General features: G+C 46.7%; 1 protein-coding gene across 5 annotated transcripts in view; it reads left to right on the top strand.

Annotated features, from left to right (window-relative positions):
* Positions 1–26,479, top strand: part of HIVEP2 (HIVEP zinc finger 2) — a 174,770-nt gene that overhangs the window by 7,607 nt on the left and 140,684 nt on the right. Inside the window, exon 1 of one of the 5 annotated variants that reach the window (XM_077143347.1) lies at positions 12,529–15,098. The exons of the other annotated variants lie outside the window; for them this stretch is intronic. The gene's annotated coding sequence lies outside the window, so the exon portion shown is untranslated. Of the gene's footprint in view, positions 1–12,528; positions 15,099–26,479 lie in introns of those variants that run through there. 5 annotated transcript variants of the gene reach the window in all.

Below are 26,479 nucleotides of genomic sequence, written 5' to 3'. Positions count from 1 at the left end.
TCTCTGGACCCCATTTGGAAATGCAGGGAACCAGGAAAGATGTGCTCGAAAGCCCTTCCCCACTCATGGTCTATCCTTTCGTAAATGCTACTTTGTAGCTATAGAGAATGCAATGTCATTATATTCTGTAATTATGGTATTACAAGGATGAACTAAACACTTAAAAAATCGGCACAGTGCCAATTTAGCAAATCTGTTAGAAGGAAGGAATTTTGTCTAAGGGAGGCTTTATGCTGGATCACACGCTACCCAGGCATGGCCCGCACCTGAACTCACCTCCTCCTCCCACCCCAGGTACTGCACACACCTGAGCTCACCTCCTCCTCCCACCCCAGGTACTGCACACACCTGAGCTCACCTCCTCTTCCCACACCTGGTACCACACACACCTGAGCTCACCTCCTCCTCCCACCCCAGGTACTGCACACACCTGAGCTCACCTCCTCCTCCCACCCCAGGTACTGCACACACCTGAGCTCACCTCCTCCTTCCATGCCAGGCTCTGCCCACACCTGAGCCCACTTCCTCTTCCCACACCTGGTACCACACACACCTGAGCTCACTTTCTCCGCCCACCCCAGGTTCCACCCACACCTGAGCCCACTTGCTCCTTTTAAGTACCTTTTGATAGTCACTGGTGAAGTGGGACTTGAGCTCAGGGCTAATTTGCTATAAGAACATTCAGTCTTTTCATCATTCATGCAGCAGAAGCAATTTGTACACACAACATTATTTCAGAAAAAAAAAGATAGAAGTTGCCTGCTGACTTCCTGCTGAAAAACCTCCTCCCTGCACCTGGGGGCAGACAGATGGGCTGGGTTTGAAGTCCAGCCCAGTGGGGAGAAATGCACGGGACCCCAGCTGGGAGAATTCTGGAAAGTGAATGAACTCCTCTGGGGTGACACCGTGGGGATGGTCATGGCTGCACGAGGGTCGTGGTGACCCTGCCGTGGGCGTATGTCCTGATGTTGAGGAGCGCATGGGCGTGGGGAGAGCCTGGTGGCTGTGCCGATTGTTAGGAAGGGATTAGGTGGAAAGAAGACCCAAATCCACAAAATACAGTGACAACAATGTATCACTTAAAGATTTAAGCATCTGTTAAACTGGGATGAAATGAGTTAAGAGGAATTGTCAGAAGGCACATGCTGTTAAATGGAAATATCAATTGGAATCATTTAACTCAGCCAGTGCTGCCCTAATGAAGTGAAGCCAATTCTCTGGTGCTCCTTGGATAACCGCTGGGGAGGTTTTGGCCTAAGGACAGACTTGGGGCCTGAATTCTGCAATTGGAACAGATGTATAATTCACATAAGCCAGAAAACCGAAGTTTCCTTGGGGAAAGGGTGCACCTGCTCAGGAGACAACCGGGGGTATTGGTGAAAGCGTTGATTAATTCCGCAAATACTCACCCAGCACCTGCTCCAGGCACGGTGCTGCTCTAGAGGTGGGTTCATGAATGAACAGAGCAGGAAAAATGCCCTGCCCTGGAGGAGTGGATTCTAGTGGATGGGTTTACAAACTTGACAGTTGTTTCTTGGTGGGGTTGCTTGGACAAGTTTGGCATGGAAGAGGGAGGGTGTCCCTTTCCTTGTCCTATGGCGGTGAAGAGAAGCGAAGGAGGGTGGAGGGTGACAGGTCTGGCTTTTCTCATGCCAACCTGGTGATGACATTGCCGGTCATTGTGAGGGGACAGTGCCGCGTGGGGAGGATCTGGGGGCTGGCCTGAGGCTTCCTGGCAGCTCATGTGAAGTCCAGCTTCTCGTTTTCCATGAACAATGACCAAACTGTATTTTTCTTTCTTCCCCTGATGTTTATATTTTGAACAATCCCATACCTCCAAGCAAAGGACAAATCCAGGGTTATAAACATCCTATTTAGTTTCTTGTCTGTAGCCATGTGTCAAAGTTCATATTGGGAGAAATGGAGACCTGTAGGATAAAATGAGGATTGCAAGTATCTTTTCTGCCCTTGTTTGAGAATTGTGCTCCTTAGACTCCATCAGGGGCTGTGGGGACCCCTGGATGGACGGCTGGCTATTGCTTGCCTCATTATTGGTTTCAGAATGATTCTGGCCAACTTCTAGCCCCTCTGTTATATTTCATTGCTCCTTCATCTGTGAAAATGAAGTGCTGCCCCAGCTCCTGGGAATAAAGCAGGGTAATACCTTACCGGTTATTCTCAGTATGTGAAGTAGCCTTAAGTTTTGAGAATAATTTGGTAGTTGAAAAGGATCAGATCCAAAGCAATACATTTGTGCCAAAGGTGGAGCGCTTTTGAGACAATTGGTGCTCCATCTATCTCTGTACTCTGTTATATGCACAGGTGATAATTTTCAGAAAGCCAGGGGTCAGCAGTCCCACAGCTGGCTGTGATCTCCCTGATGGGAGTAAGTTCTGTGTAGGTCCCTAATGCACAGGCATAGAAAGGAAAAGGAATCCAAAGGATTTATTTTTGAATTGCTTGTCTTTTTAATTGTCGTGATGAGCTTGGAGCCCAAGTGTAATCAGTGTGGCTGTTAAAATGACCTGAGTGGCTGAGAATATTCTAAATGGCCTTCTGAAATGAATCACCTGATCTAGTAGAAGATAACAAATAATTGGACATTAAGCTTGGAGATTTGATCTTCGAATGGATAAGCTCCAAATTTGTTCAGTCATCAGCTGATTTTTTATCACTTCTGGTGGGAGGTTGCTCAGATTAAACCCAATGATGTCTAACAACAGCCATGATGGGCATTGATGGTAGATCTAGAAAACGTTTAAATTTTAGCAAATAATCCCAGGAAATTATATTGCAAAAAAATGGTCCTGCTAATTCGCCTTTCTTTTCCTATATTCTTCTGGAGGTTATGGGATGGCAGCAACAAGATGCAGTGGAAGCTGTGATAATATTAGAGTTATTTACTGTGGCTTTGAAGGTACTGTGATTACCGTAATCCTGCTAATAGTTGCACAAGAAAACAGGCCTAGGGTCTATTTAACATGTGTGATCTTTTTAAAGTAACTGGCTCTGCTTTAAGTTTCACATGAATATTTTACGACATGCCACACAGTTGAGCATGTCAAACTACTGCTCCCTTGTTTGACATTTCCGAAAAAACGAGGCCGGGTCTGCGGGGGGAAGACCAGAGCGGGTGCTGAGAGTCTCTGGAATGTGCAGTCTGTGTGACCTTTTCTGGTGCTTTTTCCAGATGGGTCGGACCTCTGTGTGGGGCAGTGGCTTCTGCAGGATCAGTGTAGTGTTTTGTGAGAAATTTTACTTCTTCTTGTCACTCCAATTCCCTTTTGAGCCCTGCAGTGACTTTTTAAGGCATCCTTTAGAATATCTAATTTAGAGTATCCTGACTAATTTGCTCACATGTGGGATCTGATGAGTTGATTCTAATTTGCCTAGTGGTGACAGGATGCTTTGCCCTGCGAAGCTCTCCATAGACTCTGAAAGTTAGAGGAAACCGCTGAGCATCCTTTAAGCCCTTAGTGGAAGAGAATGTTTCCCCCACCCACCACCTCCTCTAGTCTCTGCTTAAACACCTCTTTCCTTCTCACGGTGCCCTCTCCCACTCTTGGGCATTTCAATTTAGCCTCAGGTGAGCCCTCTACAGCTACCTGGACCATGCTTACTCATGGTTTTGTGTGATTATCCTACTACCATGTAAGGAAGGGCCCATGTTCCCCTCAAGTTTTCTTTTCTCAAGGCTGAAGATCCCCAGTTTCTCCAACAGGACCTCCTAGGATGAAGCTTTCATTTTTATTTGATTAATTTCTTCAGGGATCAGGTGGTTCATGTCTGAGATTTACTCCTGGCTGGTGTTTGTTTATGAATCCTCAGAAATAGATTGAATATTCCAAGCTACTCTTCAGAAGTCAGCCTCTTAGTGACTGAGTTAGAAACATTTTGCGGAGAAGGCTTGCCAAGACTTTTTAGATAGGTATGATTGCAATGGAGCTGGAATGCAGAGCAATGTAAAACAAACTCATTTTAGGGGACACAGTTACCAAGATGCTGGTATGTGTGTGCAAGGGGCTTGGGAAGCATAAGGAAGAACGATTTACTTTTCCCATCATTGGAATCTTCAAAATCCATCGAGGTCAACTGGGCGAGAGGCAGGTGGGGGGCAGGAGCGAGGCATCTAGGAAGTAGTAAGAAGGGGCACTTCTCCTTGAGGGAGAGGGCATGCTTTCCTGAGGTCTTGATTTGGACTGTCAAAATGAATTTGCACCAGTGTGGGAATTGTCAGGGTATTTTCAGGGAAACATTCATTTGAGAGCACATGTTATGCATATTAAGGGAATTTTGGTGAAAAAGTTAGGAAGGTTGGGTGATCTTGTAAGGAAAGTTCAAGGGGGGTATCCCGAAAATGATAGCTAATGATGGATTTATTATACCATGTAGAGGATTGATCTGTGAATTTTATTTAACTGCAAATCTGTAACTTTAAAAATGCAGATAAATAAAAGGAAGCAGACAGATAAAAAATACATATGGAGATACTCCTAAGCAGAACATTCAATTGCACTTATAGATAGCATGATGTATATTTTGCATAAAGGGTTTAGATACATTGGCTTTGAATTGGCATACTGTTGCTATCTTTCCCATACAAAATCATCTGTTTCAAGGATGATTTTTCTCCTAGAGGTTAAAAAAAAAAAAGGATTGCTGGTGGACATATTGTTATATTCATACCTGGGCCAGTTATTCATACTTTCCTACATTCTTGTTTCTTGGCCATAAAAATGACTGGCCATGCTGATGTAGGTTTAGCTTGAACGGCTGCCATGTTAGCAGGACGTGACTTAACCTTTTCTTCAATTTTTAGTTTTCTGTTAATTAAAAATGGGGATAAAGAATGTTGGCAAGTATTTCCCTGCAAATGGTAATATCACTGATGAGAATATTATAAGTACAACACCCAACAAAGCATTTTGCCGCATTCATAACAGCAATATCAGTCATGAAAAACATTCTTTGGATGGAGACTGCCTTTAGTATACATGAGAAGATTCTCTTTGATTTGCCTGCACAGATTGTTTATAATCTGCATTCTGAATAGCAATGTGGATATTTAAAGAGGCATGGAGTCCATCGAATAAGTGGATTTATGCTATATTAGAGGACAACTGAGAGTTAATAATTACCTGGTACTAAAGGAAAAGTTAGATTTTAATGTTTCCTGAGTGGGCTCCTTTGATCTGGGAACTCTTCTTTTAACCACTGTGGAAATGAACTTATTTGGGGTTTAGCTTTGTTCAGGTTTTTAGTCTTTGGAGAAGTGTAGAGAGAATGAGCAAGCAATGTGGTATTGGAATAAAATAACCTACACGTTTCATGAATCTCTGAGGACTTGAACGTGGTGGAAACTGGGTTTCAGTAGCAGGCCTGGGTCTGGGCCCTCAGGCACCTGCTGTCCTTTAGCCTTTACTGAGGCTTGTCCTGAAGCCTGCCCTGTTGGTGACGGCCGAGGAAGGAGGGCAGCTCTTGACACTTGAGTTCTACACCCAGAGATGTCCACGTGAAGGACAGGTTGGCTCATGCTCGGCAGCCAGGAGGTACTGGGCGTCCGCGCTCTGTGTCGTTACGGTCCGGATGGGAGAACGAGTAGTGCGCTGGGCCTCGGCTGCTGCGTGGGTGGGTGTAGTTACCAGCCTCAGAGGGGCCACGGCACCAGCAACTCATGCTCTATAAAGCCAAGGGTGTAGCTCTTCAGGCAGCTTGTCAGAAAAGTAACAAATCATGGTGGATGCTCCTTTGAGACAAATGATACTCAATGTTGAGTATTATGAGAGGAGAACCAACAATTCAATGTGCCCCCCCGAGTCTGTTCAGAGAGGAAGCCTGCTGGCGAGGCATTGAGCCGGAGCTCCCGGTCTGGTTATCCCCAAGACGTCTCGGCCTCCAGGAGAAGGTGGAGCTTCTTTGGGCAACGAGACTTGCTGTCAAGAGCAGGAGACCCACGTATCAGGGCAGCCAGTCCACCCCTCTCCTGCTGCAACCCCAAGGCGGAACCAACCCTAGGTGAAGTAACGTGTTTTCAATGGATTTACTTTGGAAACTTCTAGTCTCAGTCCTTTTCACTGAATGAAGCAATAGCATATCTTCTTAGGTTGGAACTATGCAGTCCCATAATGCACTTTCAAATGCAAAATTGGCACATGTAATTTTTTCCCCCTGCAGTTTCTAAAGAGGAACTGTTAAGTGTTATTTTGCGAAGCATCTTTTTATCCTCATAGCTTATATGTTCTCTTATAAGAGATGCATTTGGAAATAGCACAAGGAGCTTGAGTTAATTTTTCTGGCTAATATTTTCAGTTATGTATTTATTCACAAGTTGACTTTTCATAGTGGTCTTCAGTTCCCCAGTGTATAGTGAATTTATGTAATCCTGATATCATGTGGCCTGTAATTAGGATTACAAAACAGGATAAATTTTAGTCAGCCCTCTTTTCTTCTTTCCAGTTGCCAATTAAGTAGAAATCAGAGAGCATGGGCTTGGAATAAAATCTTCAGGGAGCTCAGATTGGACTTGGGTAGTCGCTCAGTTTGTGGAGTGTTAATTATATACCATTGACTGAGGCTGAGGGGAAGGGATAAGTAAAAGTATGTTCTGATCAAAAATACAAGAATCGCTGCTGAGATTTAATGGGTAAAAGGGTGATTGATAAGAGAGAAAAAAAGACAAAAGGTGATTGATAAGAGAAAAAAAGAGAGAGAAAAAAAGTCAGTGTGGGCTCACAAGGGGACGAGTGCCCACTGCAGGGTTTCCTAGGACCCAGGGACACACTGCAATGACTTTTACAATGAAGAATCCTTTTACAGTTTGGGAAGCTTACAGAAATCCTTCAGAAATTAAATTAATAAAGCCTGCAGGCACTATTCTTTCCTGGTCCCTCCTGGCCTGCCCCCAGCTCCTGGGAGCGTGAAAAGGGGAGGTTTTAGTTCGGAGTTAGGAGTTAGGAGTATGGGCAGTAAAAGGGGGACTGGATTTGCAAATAATACGTTCATTAAATTGTAAAGGCTTTCTTATAAAATAGAAAAAATAAACAGGAATCTTTTAAAAATAAAGTTCTTAATAAAAGTGTGCTAGATCACCAACGCATCAAGATGATGATTTTTGGGGACAATTTTTAAGATTCATTTACTTGAGAATCTGCAGGTTGCAAGCATGCACATTTCAAGTAGCCGGATACCTATAAAACAGTAAATGTTTAATTCTGAGTGCTGTGTGAAACATTGCTTAGTTCAAATGTCAACAGCTGTTGGGGCGATGGAACATCTGTAAGGCGGTTCACGGTAAGAGCAGGAGGCTGTGGAATTGATGTAGACTCTTAGTGTGCTTTATTTAAAAATGCATTTATAATCACTGATGGCCTTGTTTTTAATCATTTTTAGCGACGAGCCATTGATTCTCTGGAATTACACATGGTTATTATCTGGCTTGTGGTTTGTGAGTAAATGAAAAGTAGGAAATGTCCGATAAAGGAAATTTTAAAAATCACTCTCATTTTTATACCATTGGTTATCTCCATTTCCAAGCATGATGGCCAAATGTTTTGTTTGCTAATAAATGGGACAGGCACAAGATGGAAAGGTTGTGGAAGAGTTGTGACTTTTTTATGTTGGATATTTGAGATATGATCACTTAGGGGCCTAATAAATAAAAGAATAAAAAGAGGCCCCCTGTTGGGTAGTGGGTGCTGGGGTCATTACAACATGATTACGAGAGACGTCGGGGGGTGGTCTCTCCTTTGCCTCCCGGTGCGGTGCGACCCCGAGAAGCCTCTTCCTCTCTCCACTCTCTTGACAGTTGCTTAAGGAATCCAGAATTGAAGAGGAGACAGGAAACGAGAGGACGACCTGGCTGCGACAACAGCTTCAAATGGCCTTTCACTTTTGGTTATTTAAAAAAACCACCCGGATGGCGAAAAAGAATCCTGTTTAGGAAAATTACTTAAAAAATAAAGCTTAGAAACTTGAGTGAGGAGCGTGCTTCCTCCCGGCACCGGGAACACGTGGCCCCCGGGAAATTTGGGGTTGGGGGTGGGGATAGGGGGGTCGCCGGGACACACGCACCCCGCGCGGAACTGCGCGTGGGGTCCGCGGGGGATGAGGGGCGTCCCGGCCCCCTCCCGCGTGTCCAAGGCGCCCCCGTCCGCGCCCACGCCACGCCCCTCGTCCCCCGAGAGTGTCCGCCAGCCCCCTGGTGCTGCGCGGGCTGCGTGCGAGGGGTCCCCGCGATGGGTCCGAGGCACCCACCTCCGCCCGCCCCGAGGCGGCCCCTCTCCGAGGAGAGCGGTGACGTCTCGGCCGGTTCCAGCTGCGCGACAGGAAATGCGCTAGCCCCCCCTTGCTTCCTGCCCAGGGAAAGTGGGGCGCCCCCGCGGGGCCCCGGTCCAGGTGCGCAGCGCCCTGGCTGCCCCCAGTCCGCCCAGAGCCAGGGCAGGGGAGGAGGGCGGGCCTCCTGCGGGGGCCTCCCTTTCCCCCCCGGCGGGCCGGGGCTCAGCCGGGCAGGGACCCCCCCCCCCAGGGAGGGGACACAGTGGCCCCCAGGCCCCAGGTCTCTGTGCGTGCGCGGGCGCAGAAGCCTCTAAGGTGGCGATGGGCCGCCAGGCGCTTTCCCGGGCCCCCACCTCTTCTCCCCCACCCCCACCTCACCCCACCCCCGGGGCTGGAAGCCGAGGCGCAGGGCCCATGGGCGCTGGGAGCCTCGTGGCCAGAGGGCCTCTGACCCTCAGGAGCGCAGGCCTTGCGGTTGAAATGAGAGTGAATTCTCTTTTGCAGATGCCAAGGAGCTTTGTGAATCAGAGTACCCTGCTGGGTCCCTGCATTTATTACCCTCCCAGTTGTTGATGGACTTACGCTTTTATTTTTATTGTATTTTATTTACTTTTTGCTCTGGGTAGATTTAAAAAAATCTGGGGACAAGTAAGGAAATCCAAGCTTTTTCATAGGAAGGGTTTTAAGTTGCATAAATAATCTTTCTAATTGCACTTGGAAACTGGTGGTCGGCACAGGCTGTCTGTCCTTCAGTGCCGGGAATCTGGGAATCTGTGTCTTCCTGGTGGGAGGAGGAGGGGCGGGCCCTCCTCGGAAAGCTTCTCTGGCCATGTCTGGGAGGTTGTTCTTGTGACCGTGGCCAAAATGCCAGAGTTCACCGGGAGGCCTGCGAAGGCTGGGGCCAGACGCGTCACAGCCAGGGCTGAACACAGGAAAATGCTATCTGGACGTTCGTAGTAAACCTGGAAACTTTTCCCACATTGGTACACACAGTGCCGCTGACCTTCCCTGCTTTTCTAATTGCTGCGTAAATATTTTCCTTAACAATAAAATTTAGGGGGTGGGGGTGTTGGCCCTAGGGTGGTTAGGTGGCCTGCGGGCACATTGCTGTTTCTTTTGGGAATCTTTAGAGCTGATTTATGCACTAAGGAAATTACGGGGTATTTGTGTGCATTTGGAGTAAGAGCTACAGGTTTTAAAATTGTATCATTTCAGAAAGCTTTTCCCTTCGACATCATACAGTTTGGGAATCTTTGACCTTCAGAGCCGCCCTCACTTGTCCTGAAATGCACAGAGATACAGACGCTTTCCGTGGTTGGGAAAGGAGAGCGAGAGGCAGAGGCGAGGGGAGGCCGGGCTCGGTGGGGCATGCCACACTGTAAGGTCCACGCTGGGGGGTTCCGCGTGCTCAGGGGCTGGCAGGGTGATGAGGCTCATAAGCGCTTTGTGTGGGGTGTGATTCCCTTCTCCCTTCTCTTCCTCTAGCATAAAATTGAACACAGGTGCATCAGACCGATGGAGGAAGCAGCGCAGTGGGCGCCTGGCCATACGCGTGAACCGCATTTAGGCGCTGCCTGGGCAGTTCTGGCCCTGGCACGATGAAAGTATTTATTAGCATGGTTATCTAAGGATCAATTACCCCACATAGACATGAACCCAGTCTTCAGCCTGGATGCGGTGTCTTACTGGAGGTGCTAAGCGTGGTGCTCAGATGGATTGATTCAGTCTCCCAACAGCTGGCGGATTAGCCTGCTGCTCCGGGAAAGCTGGTGTGCGGCTGCCTTTGGACTGCACAGGATCTGAATTCCCATAACCTCTGCAATGATAATTTCCATGCCTTTAGCCCAAGGCCAACACCTCACCTGTACTTGTGGTCCAGACAAATGTAACCTGATCTGTACCTGCAATGCGAATATGCCACCTTGACTCCCTGTGCTGCAGGAGAATGTTGGACCCTCGGAGTGGCTCCGACCACTGTTCTGATTGGGGGGGAGCATTAGCTTTCACTTCTCAGCCGGGTTTATATTTCCAGGAGGAAAATCCTGGAATAATCAGTTATGCCTTAGCATTATAATTTAAAGTATCTTTGGAAGTAGTTTCAAAAGAGTTGCCTGCCTCCTGTGTGCCTTCCCAGGTAAACTGGCAAGCAACGGGTGTGGCTGTACCCCCAGTCTCTTAGGGAGCCCCCAACCCGCACAGTGCTCAGTGCAGAAGTAAAGAGGGTGACACTGCCCTCGTATTTCCCTGGGTGGTAGTTTCAGAATTCTGTTTCTGTTAAGTGGTTTAAACGCAGCAGAAATTTTCTATGAAATGTGAACATATAGTAGATGCAGAGTAAACGTTTAAATTGAAAAATGTTGATAGTAGCATGATATTTAGGCACCCTGCAATCCCAGGTCTCTGTTGACTATTCCAATCATGTCCAGCCTTCCTTTTTTCTATCTAACTAGACCCACTTTTAGAAAAAGCTCATGGATGGACCCTTAAGGAAGCTGGAGAGCAGCACACTTGAATTTGAATCGTTTTAGCTAGTGCTTAACCCTAAAGCTCTCCATAGCCTTTTGAGATCCAGAGATTCTTTAAGCTCTCAGAGATACTTTATGTTTGCCTATTTATTGCCTAACATGGTCGTTAAAGCTGCTTGTTTATAAACTCTGGTGTAAACACACTCCCCTCCCTCCTCTTTCCTTCTCCTATCTCACTCCCTGTTTATTTTCTTCTAAGTGGGTTGCATTTGTGATCTCTGATTTCCCCTTTGGGCGTGGCAGCTCCAGATGGAGCACCAGAGGCTGGCCCAGGTTAGGAAGTCAGAAAGGTGACAGTTCTCTCACTCACCTCTTTGTTTTTTAATTATACCGGCCATTCGGGAAATGGGGGTTGGGATTGAATGGGCCTTACTGTCTCCCCAGGCCCGACATTTTTGAGCAAGAAGCCCTGCATTTTCAAGTTGTACCAGGCTCCATAAATTCCACCTCTGCTCTTAGTAGCTGAGCTCAGAGTACTTGTTACCAATCGATTGACTTGGCTGTAGGCTATAGGGAACTTCGATTTTACTTCTGAAAACATCTCGGCTTGGTCGTGAGCCTGGGTTTCCCTCTCTAGCTGATGTGTGAGGAAGTGAAGAGCAGACTGAGCAGTATTTTGGAACCATTCAGTAGACATTGCAACTACAATAGTACTTGGAACTGAACATAAATGGCCTTAAAAATAAAAGAAAAGACTTTCCTAAGCATTCACCGTATCCTCTTGCTCGGCTAGCCTAAGTGAAAATGTTTATAACTGCAGGAGGGTGAAACGAACAAAACAAGAAATGTAGTAGCTGCCGTAGTTGTCATCTTCCTTCTTATCATCTGTTACGTTGCCATCCGTGTGTATTTAACTATTTAATGTTTTAACTATTCAATATTGCCGCTTATTATCAGTGCTATAATTATTTACTCGCCAGTGATTTATTGATAATTCACACTTTATTAGACAGTGGGCAGGATTTATATTAAATCCTGCTTCTGGGGAGCACAGATGAGCGTGTAAGATTACAGGAGAGGACGCCCAGCAGCCACCGGGGAGCGTTCGCCTCCAAGGCCAAGGCAGTGTTTTTTGTTTGTTTGTTTAATCTACATTTAAGGCTCTGCAGGGATGGGAATTTCATCACTCTTTTTTGGGGCCAGTTCTCTTGCTTAATAAGATCTGTGGGTGTGACTGCGGGACAGGGCGGTGGCTTCAGAGCTGGCAGTTTTGCTGGAAGCTGCTTCAGCCACTTTCCAGCTGCGTGACTTTGGGCAAATTACATAGGTCATTTCTCTTAGCCTCAGTCTCCCCATCTGTAAAATGAGGATTCTCCTAAAACGGAACGCACAGACTGTTGTGAGCCTTGATTGGGTTAGTACAAGGGATGCATTCGGTCATGGTCAGGGCTCCATGAGTTCCAGGAAAGGAGAACAGGAATTCCAGGCCATTGTGGGTATTCTTATTTTAATTTTGAAAAATCGGCTTATTTGTGCACTTACTTTCATTATTTGTTTGTAGTATATACTAATCGAGAACTTTCCTTCCCACCTTGGAAGACTTCCCGGTCTAGTGAGGAAGCTGATCCGCTGGATGCAGGGCGTGCGGGCAGGGGGTGGCAGCAAGCCTGGCAGGGGGCGGGCGGGAGGGTCCACAGGCGGCCCGCGCACCCTGGGCCTCTGGGCTGGGAAGGGGGTGCTTCGGGGATGGGCGCTCGGGGAGGCCTGGGGAGCACGGCTGAGGCCGAAGGCCGAGTGGGAGGGGATGAGAGCTGGAGTAGGGCTCTGAGCTGGGGCCGCTGGGGAGGGGCGTGGGGAGGACTGGGGAGAGTAGAACCTCAGAGTCTGGGAGAATCCAGCATTTCTCCCAGGAGGCCCCAGGATCTCAGCCAAGTACAAGGAGCACTAAGGTCAGAACTGGCCAGGGAGTTTATCTTTGGGACAGCTGCCCTTTGTCTTTATCATTCGCTGCCGAGCTTGGAATGCCGATTTCGATTTCGGCTCAGCCCTTGGTAAGTGTGGAGGAGACATTCAGATCAGACGACACATTTCTGACCAGGAGAGTGCTGGGGCCCAGACTTACCCCACGAAGTCTTAGAATCCACTTCTGTATAGTCCTTTCAGCTTGGGAAAAGCTGCAGATCAATTTTAATCGTCACTAGGAAAAGCACAGGAGAGACTTACAGTAGTAGGTTTCAAATCTGACCAAGTTTTTAATTCCCACTGATCCTTTTGTTTTTTCTTCACATGGGCAGGCACTGAGAACCCACTGATCATTTTTTAAAAATTGAGGGCCAGACATTTCTAGGCACTTAAATGTGTGAGATAATTCAATTCTCATATCCTAACACTGCCAGTCTCTAATGCTCTGTAATTGTTTGAGGCAGGGCAGTTATTCTCCTCAATTTATAGATGCAAACACCAAAGGACAGGCTAAGATGTCTCATCTCTGGTCATCACGTGTGCACGCGTGGGCACCTGCTGTCCAACCTGGCCAGCCTCATGCAAACTGCTCGCTCACCTTTGGCTGACGGATCACCTCCCTTCCGTCACGCGATAAGTACCGCTGGATATGTGGGAGAAAGAATGAATAAATGAATTTATGAAAAGAGATTAATAATTGCCTTTGCTCAGATTTATAAATCTGGGTGGTTTTTTTTCTCCTTTTCCATTGTAGAGACTTGTTTTCTAAGGGAAGTTCATTCATCTATTGCTTCAAAGACCAATCCTGGTCCAAAGTTCTCGAAGTGTAAGATGGTATTTGGGAATTTGTTTCCTGGTAGTTGGGAGGTGACCAGATGAGCTGGTGGCCCGCTGGCGTGTGGCCTGGGGCCTCAGTCTAGCTATTGGGGTGACGTTTGTAACCCAAGCCTGCTACCTGGGGGTGGAGGGGAGGGTGCCATGGGCCTCCACCACGGATGTGGGCCGGACCATGACCTTTGTCACCAAATGCAAAGTGTCAGAGTATGACAGAAGGCCCATTATCCTTATGTTTGTGACTTTCTTTTTAGCTATATTCCTGTGACCTTAAGTAGCAGCGATGCAGCCTGAGGTGATCATTCTTTTCTTTGGAGATGGCGTGAATGGTAAAAGGAAATGTTTGCTGAGCTTATGGAAAGATCTAGAAACTGTATCTTGACAACGAACAGAATCACTCTGATGAAATTAACTACCCACTATCGAAATACTTTTTTAAAGTTTATTTATGCTAAGACATAAAAAGTGCCCTTGGAAACGTCTCCATTTTTATCCTGGATAAAGGAAACGTAGAGTGCCTTTTAACTCGGGCAGCTGCATCTTTTGAGTGGTTGATTCTCAGACAAATTTCTGCCTCCTCTGAGGACTGAGACCCATTGCTGTGTAATGTCAGTGACCAGTGTGGTGTCACCAGCGTTTATTTACAATTTATTAAAATCAGTTGAGATAGCCTCACTGAATGTGGAAGGAAAAGAGTGAGGCCCACATCTGTGTACCTGTTTTTAACTAAGTAAACTTATAATTACCCAAATTTTAAAATGCTCCTTTATCATTCTTGCATAGATCATGTATATTACATTTTATTTCTTACAGCTTAATAGGTCTGAACATGGAGTTTATTTGTAGAAAGCACATGAAAGGGCATTTGTAAAAGTGGGTTTTGGATAGAATAATAATAGACTTATCCATAGTGGACAGTTCATCAGGACACGTGTCTCCTTTAAAGGACTGTGGTTTTGAAAAAAGCCTGTGCGAGAATGAGGTCACTTAGGGCTGGCTGTAGTGTGTGTGTAGACAGCTGCTGATTTGAGCAGGAGATGCAGGCTCCTCGCCTGCCAATGAGTACCTAGTAAGGTTCATTTTTAATTTTTAAAGCACAATTATGAGTCAGATATTAAAGCATAAAGCTCAAAATTGGTGGTAAAAACCAGTATCATCAGGGAGCGCAAGAGGCCACCTGACAGGTTTCACCCAAAGAGCGTTTCTAGCTTTCACTTTGCTTTTGCTTTATTTAGACCTTCTCTCCTTCAAAAAGAGAGTTGAGGTGGCTTATCTTGAAAGTCTTTGTCATTGGACAGTGAGAAACGAAATGCATGGACAATGGCCTGGAGTTTGCAGGCCGAGCGAAGGAGGGCACGTTACAGATGGAACCATCTCAGTTGTGCAGCGGAGATGTGAAATAGTGAGCCTGGAACCACGCATTGTGGCCTGACACAGGGACGTGTCAGCTACAGACATTCAGACTGAAAAAGGAGATGGTGGGAGTGATCGATCTGGGGACTTGGTGAAATTGCTCTTCTGTTGTCACCATTTTCTGGAGTTTGGGAAGCTGAGTGTGCCCAGGTTTGTTTTCGCGTTGCTTGCCCGTGCCGATGGGCATGGTTACCCACCAAAGCCCTTCCGTCCATTCATTTCAGCTCGCTGGTGCCTTGTTGAGTGTGTTTCTTCGTTTTCTAAAACTGAAAGTGTGCTCGGCTGTTTATCTAGGGGTGAGAAGCCGTTTTTAGGGTGCTTTGTTCTTACAGTTGCGGTTCAGGGTCTCTTGCTCTAAGCAGGTCTGCTGGGCATGACCCGAATCTTGGGGAGATAGTCCTGGAGTAGCCTCAGGCCTGCTGCCTTGGAATCGGGTGCAGGACGTTCGAGAGCTGTGGTAGGGGTCGTCTGGGCTGTTAATGCTTCCAGAAGTTTCTCTCAGGAACATCCACATTCAAAACTGAAGCCGAGGGCAGGAGGAGGGGTAGGGCGCCAGACAGGGGCAGGGGCAGCATCCACTCCCCGGCTCTCTTGGGGGCCACTGCAGCTTCAGTGCTGTGTTTGCTTAAGAGAAACAATAAATAGGGAGGTCGAAAGGAGGGGGCTGGAGAGAAAAGATGTCGGGAACGGAAGTTGAGGCAGTTGTGGTGTTTCATTTCATTACTGAAGTTCTTGTTAAGATTTTAGAAAAATAGTAGGGTTTTGAGAGTGTGTGAAGCAGCCCGAGATGTGGAACTCGTCTGCTGGATGCGCAGAGAGGTTATCTGGGCTGTTGTCTTTGCTTTGTGGCTTTTTGCCATTCTGGACAGTGAGAAACGGAACGCATTTGCTTTGTGGCCTTTTGCATGGATATCTTTGCTTTGTGGCCTTCCGTACAATCAGGTCAACATTTTTGGCAGCTGCTGGGGGCACAAATCAGTAGAAATTGATTCTTAAACTCTTACTTAATACAATAAAGGCTAAAATGCTAACCCGCTCCCATCATTTAGAAAAGTTGATGCACTTGTTTTATCGTCACAGTGAACGAGGATAAAATGTGTTAATTTGGAATTCCCATGTACTCACGGCGGTTCCTGGCTGTTGTATGCGCGGTTCGGGGGGAAATCACCTGCGTGTGACCGCTGGCCTGGCAGCTGCTGGTCCTTCCCAGCAGTTCACGAACATCTGCGTCTTGGTGGGAAATTTAAAAGGAGGGCTGGGTGAGCGACTCTTTAATTTGGACTCGGTAGCATCAGTTCTTTATTTTTCTTATAATTAGCATATCCTATTTTTTATATCAAGTAGAATGATAATCCCAAAAAGGAGCAGTTTAGTGATACAACTGACGGTATATCAGATACGAAACCGGTACTTAACTTTCACTTACTCATCTCTCCACTTCTAGAATACGAGTGGGAAAGAGGTGATCATCTAACCAGCTCTGAAATTTGGGCTGACATGGGTTTAACCTTGCTTATGGAGCATTCACTGTTAACAATCCCATAGGAGAAGAAACGTATTTAAAAATCAAGTTAACATAAACTAAAGTAGAGCCTATAACATTAATTAACTAGCAGAAACTTTTGGGAAACTAAAACACACATGTCTTTCTAGTGAAAGACTGTGCCTTAGCCTATGGTTGACAGTCACAGCACAGTAGTTTCTTTTGGCACACAGATGGTGCTGCCTTCTGTTCCTTAACTCATTTAACAAATATTGACCGAGTACCTTTAGTGTGCCAGGAACTGACCCAAGACTGGGATCCAGTGGGGCTGGGGGGCCTGACCTTACCCTCATAGGGAGCCTCCCCAGTAATGTAGTCATTGCATAGACGTGTATTTGCATGTTGTGACCCCGTGCAGTGATGGACATGAACACAGTGCCAGGATCAAGGACGGTGGGGAGCTTCGCCTCCTCGGGGGAGTCGGGGGAAGTTCTGAGGAAGGGGCGGCTGGAGCGGAGCCAAGCAGGGAGGGGTGTGAGCCAAACCTGGGATGCCGGTGGGGGCAGCTCTGTGGTGAGTGGGGCCGTGATGCAGAAATTCAGGGGCCCCTTGGGCTGGAGCCCCAGGAACAAGTGGGGTGAAGCTGGAGAGTAGACTGGGGCTGGTCCTCCCGGGGTTTTTTCGCCTGGGTTTAGGAGTTTGCTCTTTGTCCTGAAGAGAACGGAAGCCAAAGGAGGCATTCCAGCACGGGTTGAAATGAGCAGATTGGCATGTTGAAAATGAGTCTCTCTGCTGAGTGTGGGGCAGCTCGGAGGGCGACAAGAGTGGATCTAGACTCAGTGGCGGGAAGACGTGAGTGGTGGGTAAACTTGAGTGGTGGAGCTGCGGATGAGAAGGTGGGCAAATGGAGAAACAGGAGTGGCTTCAGGAGAAACAGATGTGACCTGTGGTGGATTGGGTATGGAGAGGACAGGAAGGGGATGAGCCGAGGCTGGGTCCTCCAAGTGCCCCTGACAAAGTGAGATGCCCATCCGGGGTTTGCTGATGAGAGCCTGGTGTTAGAAGCTTAGATCTATTGAGTTCACGGGGCTTTGGAGACTCTTAGTAGAGAAGTCGCCAGGCAGCTGAACACGTGGGTTTGGAGGGGATGGAAATCCGGGCACCATTAGCATTGAGATGACTTTGGAAGTTGGGCAGATGAGAGGGCATGAGAGAAGAGGAGAGGGCTTGGGACTGACCCTGGGGAGACTCCAAGCTTTAAAGGCCAAGGCACCAACCATGAGGAAGCATGGTGTGGAGCTGTTGCTTGTGGAAGATGCTGCCTCTTCAGTGTGTTCACAGTTTCCTTTCCACCGAAGGCCACACCTTGGCTTCATCACCACCCTCGCTGTCGTTGCTGGGCCCTCACTGTTTTGCTGTGTTTCATTTCCTGCATGTTACCTTTTCTCTCCCCAAAGGTGGCCTGAAGATCTCTCCAACCTCCCAGGCTCATGGGAAAGTATCCAGAAATTCGGGGGGGGACAGATGCCACAACTTTTAGATAGTTCCATCCTGCGTGTCCCTAAGGCTTGGGTTCCTCTTCTCAGTCTGGCTGTTAAAATCAATTATTGTTCATACTTTGGATAACTTGAAACTATTGAAATGAGTCTGTGAAGTAGCTTTACATTTTTTAGCGGTCTGTGGCGCTATCAGAGTGAAAGCAGACTCCTCCTTCAGCTGCCAAGGCCTGAGCTCTTGGGGCCACTGCTCCTGCAGGAATCACGTGGATACACATCGTCAAGCTCAGTCCGTGGGGGCCACCAGGACCCCTACCCTGTGGGAAGGGGCTGATCTCTGTGTGCCGACAGTCATGTCACAGCACAGGGCACGGGACGTCCTGATGAATGTTTTTTGGACCCACTTCTAGAATAATTTGGTGTTTCTCCTCTTAAACCTGCAGCACAAGCAGTGTAGCCGCCCGCGTGGCTTCTCTCTTCCTTCCTTGTTTGTTTCTATTCTCTCAGTGTTCCTGTTGTGATCTGTTCTACCTGGTGATTTTTTCATTAAGTACGCACCCTGGGGTGCTGGGACTCTTCCTGGGTTGGGTGGCAGGCCACCTGAAGGAGCTCAGAGGAGAGCAGGTGAACATGCAGGTGGCTATGGAGACGGGACAGCCATGAGAAGAGAGGGCCGGTGACCCAAAGGGGTGGGAGTGTCCTGGGGTGAGATGGGAATTTCCACTCCCTGGGCCTGGGATGGCTTCTTAGAGAGACAGACATTCCGTCACTGGTGTCAGCCTGTGTTTTAGTTTGTTAAGCTGCTGGAATGCGATATACCAGAAATGGACAGCTTTTAAAAGGGGATTTATTGAGTTGCAAGTTTGCAGTTCTAAGGCCATGAAAATGCATCCAGAGAAAGATACCTTAACTCCAAAGAAAGGGTCGGTGAAGTTCAGGTTTCTCTCTCAGCTGGGAGGGCACATGTTGACATCTGCTAGCTTTCTCTCCTACTTTCATAAGACTTCCCCAGGGGTGTTTTCTTTCTGCATGTCCAAAGTTCTTTGGCTGCTTGGGCTCTGTTGTTCTGAAGCTTCTTCCAAAATTGTTCCCTCCTAAAGGATTCAATTAAGCTACCCCACCTTGAATGGGTGGAGATACATCTCAATGGAAACCATCTAATCAAAAGTTACCACCCACAGTTGGGTAGGTCACATCTTCCTGGAAACAATCGAAAAGATCCCACCCAACAACATTGGATGAGAATTAAAAGACATGGCTTTTCTGGGGTACATATTAGCTTCAAACTAGCACAGCTTATGTTCAGAATGAGCTGTAAATGTCACCTCCCCTGGTCTGCAGGTGAGTTGTCAGACTCCCCTGGGACACTGTCCCCCTCCTTCCCCAGGGGCACTGTCCCCACTGCGGCACTGTCCTGTTGAGCTGTCTGTGATCAGGGAAATGGTCCATGTCACGCTGCCCACACGGGGCCGCTGGCTTCATGTGGCTCCTGAGCCCTTGGAATGTGGCCAGCACATCCGAGGAACTAACAGTTAAATTAATTTAGATATAATGAAAAGAGCCACATGTGATCAGGGGCTGCCACCTCGGTCAGTGCCACCCTAGGACATGTGAACTCACTAATCCTGATGGGCAATTTTGGATTAGTGCCTTTATCCTGAATCAAAGAGACATTGACTTTGACTTTTCAACATGACTCATCATCAATGCTGACACCGAAACATCCCCAGGAATCTTAAAATCCAGTAATTGAGTAACTAAGAAATAATGAGTGGTTAACAGCCAGCGCGCGACATGCCCTCACACACTCTTGCACATATATGTGTGTGCACTTACACACACAGCCATCACATGCCCACAGGCACACCCTCTCAGCCACACACACGTGTGCACATGCATGAGCACACTTTGCACACACACACTGTTTTCTGGCTTCTTGAAACGGAGGAAGGAGAAAGGTGCTGTTGTGATGGCTTTCCGTCTTGAAGACAGGTCGTGTCCCCGTGAGGGAAGCAGTGGCCCCTCTGGGCTCGGTGCACGCAGGGCCGAGGGGCCCTTGGGAGGAACGGCCAGAACTCTGCAGGTAGGTTGCAGAGGGTTTTCATCCTCCCATCTCGAAACGGGGGTGACGAGACCTCCTCCGTCTGCCCCAGAAGAGCTAGTGTTTGCCAGACTTTCAGGCTGGGCCCCAGGGCCTTTGCCCCCAGCTCACCCTTCTCAGGTCTCCCTGCACGACCGTGGAGCCAAGGTGCAGTGTCAAGCCTGCGCCCCGTGGCCTACGGCTCCTCTGGCCGTCCCCACACCTCTTCAGAGACCTGGAAATATTCCCATCCACAGTGCCTGCACTTGCTCTGGGCATCCCCTCTGTGAGCCACATGTTGCCCCGTCCACTGGACACCCCCACGTGGCATCCAGGTATATTCAAGTCGTATTCATGAGTCTGTGTTTTGTCATCCTGATTAGTATGGTTACTCTCTGGGCAGAGGTGACCTTTAGTACTTGTTCTTTAGCTTTTGTAATTCATCTTAGCCTGTGCTTTGCAGAGCGCTACCCTCGTTGAAGTCGAGGCTGATGGCCAAGGAGTGGACATGGTCTCTAGGGCCAGATGACATCCTCCATGAGCTCAACTTCTTAGGTGGGACTCAGGCTTCCATGTGCACAGCCGTCTCCCCAGGTGCCCAGGCTCTGTGAACCAGGATTCACTTACTCGAGGGGACCTAGGAATCCTAAGGAACTGGAAGCTCAGTTTTAGTGGGTTTGATTTCTCAACTCGAGAAGACTGAGCACTTCATCACCTGGAAGCTGATTGCAGAAGTCATAACCAATGGCTGGAAAGTGGGGAAGGAAATAAATTAGCTGTTTAAAGTGAGACTCAAGACCTTAGGAAGACACAACACATTGGGGATCAGCAACTCTGCACCCCAGTAGCTCAGAAGGCATTGCCCCCGACCCGCTGTCTAGCAGCTGCTTGGTGAACTTTCTCTGTAGAATCTAGGTCCCCTCGGGCTGGGAGCACACCCCTCTCATCTGCTCTCTCTCCAGGGCTTTTGTCCTCACCAAAGAGTTCCCATTTGTATTTTTCTAGTAAATAGATCAATGAACCAACCCACACAAGAGTAAATAGATTTGCTGAGGCAAACTGTGTTCATGGTGATGACCCTGAAGACTTTTTAAGAAGACACAAGGATGGTTTTCCCTCTGAACTGAGCACATGGAAGGCTCATCCTACCGCCCAGCCCGTGGCCCCCACCCAGAGCGCTCCTCGTCGCTGGTGTCTTCTCTTCATCTTTCTTCAATTCAGGTTGTCTTAAAAGGCACAGGCTTTGCTTTTAGGTTACAAATGCACATGAATGTCGTCACAGCCTAAAATATTTTGCATCATCCACCAAACACAACATATTTTAGAGTCTCCAAAAATAGACTGGTATCTGTAGAAGAGTAGGTGGAAATCTGTGCATATCCTATTTCAAGAGGGCTCTTTCTATATCGCTAATACTGAATTCATATTTGTGTTACTTTTTAAGTTACCAGAATGCAATATACCAGAACTGGAACGGCTTTTAAAAGGAGGAATTTAATAAGTTACAAGTTTACAGTTCTAAGACTATAAAATGTCCAAACTAAGGCATCCAGGGAGCGATACCTTAATTCAAGGAAAGCCAGTGGATGTGGAACAGCTTTGTCAGCTGGGAAGTCACGTGGCTGCATCTGCTGGTCCCTTGCTCCTGGGCATTGTTGCTTTCAGCCTCTGCTTCAGTGGGAGCTCCTCACTTTACTTCTCTGGGGCTGACTTTCATCTCTTGGCTTCCCTTGGCTCTCTCCAGGTTCTGGCTTGTCATGGTGACATCTGCTGGGCTCCAAGCATCTCCAGACATCTGTGTCTGTATTCTCTAAGTGTTGCCATCTGTCTCAGCTCTGCTCTGAAGTTTCTGTCCACTTTCTTTCTGTCCACTCTGAGGGTTCTATCATTTTTGTCTCTCTCCAAAATGTTTCCTCTTTTAAAGGATTACAGTAAACTAATCAAGACCCACCCGGAACGGGTAGAGTCACATCTCCATCTAATCAGAGGTCACACCCACAGTTGGTGTGTCACATCTCTGTGGAGATGATCTAATTAGAAAATTCCAGCCTGCAGTATTGAATTATGATGAAAAGAAATGGCTGCCCTCACAAGATTGAATCAGGATTAAAACATGGCTTTTCTAGAGTACATAATGTTTTCAAACTAGCACAATATTTTATATGGTTAATTGCCCTGTAATAAGTCATAATGGTTTCCTTGGAACATGGCACACCTATTACAAATAGATATTTTGGTGTGCAACGTAATGGAGAAAATGCAGATGATATGCTAGGCAGATGCGTGGGCTCCGTGTATTGAATGAAGCCACATTTAGAAGCCGATGAGACGGGGTCTGCTCCCTCCACGTGTTTCAGATTTGTGTTCTGTAGAGCTTGACCTTTAGTAGACTTGATTCCCCGGAAAATGAAAATTAGTTTTGATATAGTATAAAACAGTCATGTTTTGTGTGGTTACTTTGTACTTTGTTCCAAAAGCTTGTTTTTAATTAATTGAGGAACTTGGAATTAATTTTTTGGGGGGGCTGTGTCTTACATGAGGAAGGAAGAAGTTAAGGGGGAGCCTTCCTTTTCCATAGATACATTTTTGTCTTAGGCAAAACCTTGAAATTCAGAAAAGTGTGGCTTCGACATTGATAGTTAAGCCCTTAGTTGTTCTCCAGCCCCTTCTCTTCAGGGGTCTTGAGGACACCAAGCGAGCAATATTCAGCATTAAGTCTCTGATTGTTTTATTCCATTCCGATCTAAACTGCTCCCTCAAATTTTTAGCTGCTGGATCATCTCCATTTCCTTCCCAGTCAGAAATGCCAGCCACAATTATCTAAGTACTTGGTTGCATGTCGACATTGGCCTAAGAGCTGTGTATAAGGAAAGCTGAATCAATCCCCATCAGGATTTTACAAACCAGTTCCAGAGACAGGACACGTGCCTAAGAAACTGAGAGAGTAGAAGACAGAACATGCACAGAAAGGCATAAACCAAATAAAATGCAAGTTCAGTGAAAAATGACAAGCATTGTGGGAACTGGGAAGGGTTTCGTGGAAGATGCAGTCTTTAGAAGCAGGACTGGAGGATGGCATCCTCAGTGGAGACAACGTTACAGGTGAAGATAGAGTTGCCCCAGACGATTGCTGAACATCTCACTCATATCAACATCTACCTGACACATCATAGCCATGGTTTAAGTGGCGCCCCTGCAGGTGTGTGACACGGTGCCCATGACGACACGCCCAGGGGCAGGACATGCCCAGGGGTGTGGTCAGGGACCTGTCGGAGGCACTTAGCCTGGCCCATATTGTATGGACCCTGAGTGAAAGAGGGATGTTGCTTTCCCTTTCACTGGGTGGGTGGACCAAAAGGCCTTTTACTGGAGATTCTGCGATTTCTTCCCTTCAGTTAGTGAGGGGGCACTGTGGAAGACTTCCGTGCAATGGAGTGGATTGAAATCTCAGAAATTAAATAATGAGCCATCTCGAGGGTGAAATGAGAAGTTACCAGCCTTGAGCTGGGTGTAAAATAGCTTGGCTCCCTAAAGAGCATAAAGTTGGAGGAAAATCTGAAAACGGGGCCTTCGGGAGAGCAAGGTCAGCCCCGCTGTGGCCCCACCAGGGAGGTGTCCTCCGTGCCACCCTCACTTGGTCCTCCCCGCACCAGTGTGTCTGATCTCCCCCTTGCCGTCCTTAGGAAGAAGCTCTGCGGGACCCTCAGCTGCCCTCGGTCCTTTGGGTCGTCTCCCCGGGGAGGGTGGGGCGTGGCCTCTGTCGGGGTCGGTGGGATGGACAGACAGCCTGCTGACCACGGCTGCTTGTTTCCGGATGTCAACCCCCTTCTCCCGCTCCAGCCCTGTGAACCGGGCGCTCCCGAAGGCCACCCACCACGGCTTGGGGCCCAACGTGGGCAGGACACCTGCCACCCCGTGGCCAGCTTCACGGCCCCTCCGGCCGCCTGGCTGTCCCCGTGCCTCCAGCGCGACCCCCTGTCCCCTCAAATTCTCTGCCGAGTTTAAGATTTTTCACAACAGCTGAGCCCTTCTGCGGGTAGCGGCTGGACCTCTGGTGGCATTAGAAGGCGACACCTCGGGGACAGCAGCAGCTGGTTTTATTTTTGGTTTCCGTCAGGTGTTTGTAAGTTGAGAATATGCAAACAACGCCATTCGGGACTGTGCGGAACTCCGTAGGAATAATGGATGCGGGAGAGTTAGAAAGGGTAGAAATGAGCAATCCCTGACAGGTTTTCTAAAATCCTGGGCTTGGCTCAGAGATTCCGGCCACACCATGGCTCGTCCACGGTCCCTTTTCATGGAAAACGTGCGTCTCACCCTGGCCGCCAGCCCTGGCCACTGTGGAATACTCACTGCTTTATGGTAGGTGCAGCTCGAAGCGGAATTTTATTTTGGAACTGACCAGATAATTGTAATTCCTTTTTTCTTGTCGAGTTTTTGATTTATCGCGCAAGCAATATTATATCATAAATTGAGAAAAGGCAAATAACTATCCAGTCACTTTTGATTGTAATGTGTCAACTTGATTTTTAATTTTTGCTTGCATATTCTTGTCATCTTTGTCCATATTTGCACGTCTGAAATAGTTATCATCATGATATTCATATAGTCCTTATTTTTAGAATCATATTTTCATACGCACGTTTCCATTTTGCTAATTTCCATGCTCTAATTTTAATGGCTGGAAAATTTTGGTCTAATAGAATGATCACAATTTCCTTAAAATTCTCTTATTTCTGAATGTTTAGGTTTTTTTTTTTCCCCTGTGGAATTGCTTGTTAAAGGGTGTGAATATTTTCATTGTACATTGTTCTAGTTTTCTAGCTGCCGGCATGCAACACACTGGAGACGGCCGGATCACTATCCATTTTTATTACAACCACAATGAAGTAAAAAAAAAAAAATTGTCACACTGTTGTTTTGGTTTGCATTTCTTTTATAAGTAATATGGTTTCTTTTAAAAACATATTTCTTCTTCTGAATTGGCTTGTCATATCTTTCTAGGTTTGTTTCCTATGGTCTTGATTTTTGAAAAATATATTTCTGGGGCTCTTTGTATAATCTATATTCATTCTCATTACTTATACAGAGTTCTAATATTTCCCAAAATGATTTAATTATTTTTTTAAATTTTTTTTATCAATTTGGCAGTTTTTACTTAGTCTTCCCTGGTTTATCTGCTTTTTAATAATTTGTAATCAGTATTTTCAAACTTATTTAAAAGTCACAAGATAGCGGGGTTCTCTGACTTTTGTCATTCATGTGGCTTCCTGGTTAACAGTAGTTTATAGTAGGCAGCCAGAATGGATTCTTATAGATTTTTTATTCTAGTGTCATTGAATGGGCAAGCTAGAGGAGAATTATTGGTCTTTAATATGTAGGAGAGCTAATAAGTAGCATGTTCATTACAGATTAAATGCCTTTTCTGAGAGTATAGAAAGCAGATGGAAGTAACATTCAAGAAATTGCAAATCAGCAAATCTGGTTATTAAATAAGAAATACATTTAATTTCAGATTTTAATAATGAAAATAATCATGACTTATATTTATAAAATACTTCAAAACAATGTTTAGAAATCAATTCTCCATGTGCTTCTAGCGTGCTGACTATAGCGTCCAGTGCATTGATATTGAAATTTAAATATGATTTCATAAATGTGATTTCAAATCATTGGTCACCTGCAGACATTATTTTAGTAGCCCTTTATTGATTGTCTAAGTTACGCCTTATAGTGGGTTTCCTCCTTAAAGCCAGATTCAATTGTGTAACTTCTGGAATCCAAAATACATTTCAGCGTTTTCTTTTTAGTGGTTTTGTTGATCTTATACTAATATTCCAATAATCTAAGTTATCTGATAAGTGTTAGCTTACAGGTAGATAGCTGAGCAGCGTATTTCTCAACATTGATTTAGAGAGGGGATCAATGTCTCTTCCAGTAGTTCATACAGAGGAAGGTAAGTAATTTTAAATGATAAATTATTGTATCAAAATGTTATAAGATAAACGGTCAAAGAAAATGATGAAAAGTTATTTTAAGAATACAATGAATTTGGTTTTGATTTAATTTTTGGGAAGTGGGGAGGGGTCCTGTGTTCTGGTGCTCGTGAGACATCAGAACTGGCTGCTCTTGGTCAGCGGGCGTGAGTCGCACGGGTTGCCCACACTCACTGGTAGACGACGCGTGCAAAGGTGGAGCTGGGACACCTGCAAAGACTGGGGTTGAAGATGAAGACAAATGGCTGACAGGCTTCCTATGCAGACCCGTGGTCCCTGGGTCTACGTCTTCACTCTCACCAGTTTTGGTGGCATCCTGTGGGCAGGACTTTCTTTTGCTTTTAATATTGTTGTTACGAAGTGACATTTCATTGTTGTCTTCAGTGGCCACTTGCACTGCGTTTTCTCATTTCCTCTCGGAAAGAAGCTATGCCTGAAGATCCATATTGCATTAGGATTTCTTAGGATACTTGTCA

Source organism: Tamandua tetradactyla, chromosome 25 (assembly GCF_023851605.1).
Source record: "Tamandua tetradactyla isolate mTamTet1 chromosome 25, mTamTet1.pri, whole genome shotgun sequence".
In the NCBI taxonomy this organism is placed as follows: Eukaryota; Metazoa; Chordata; class Mammalia; order Pilosa; family Myrmecophagidae; genus Tamandua; species Tamandua tetradactyla.
This window is presented reverse-complemented; position numbering and strand designations above follow the sequence as displayed.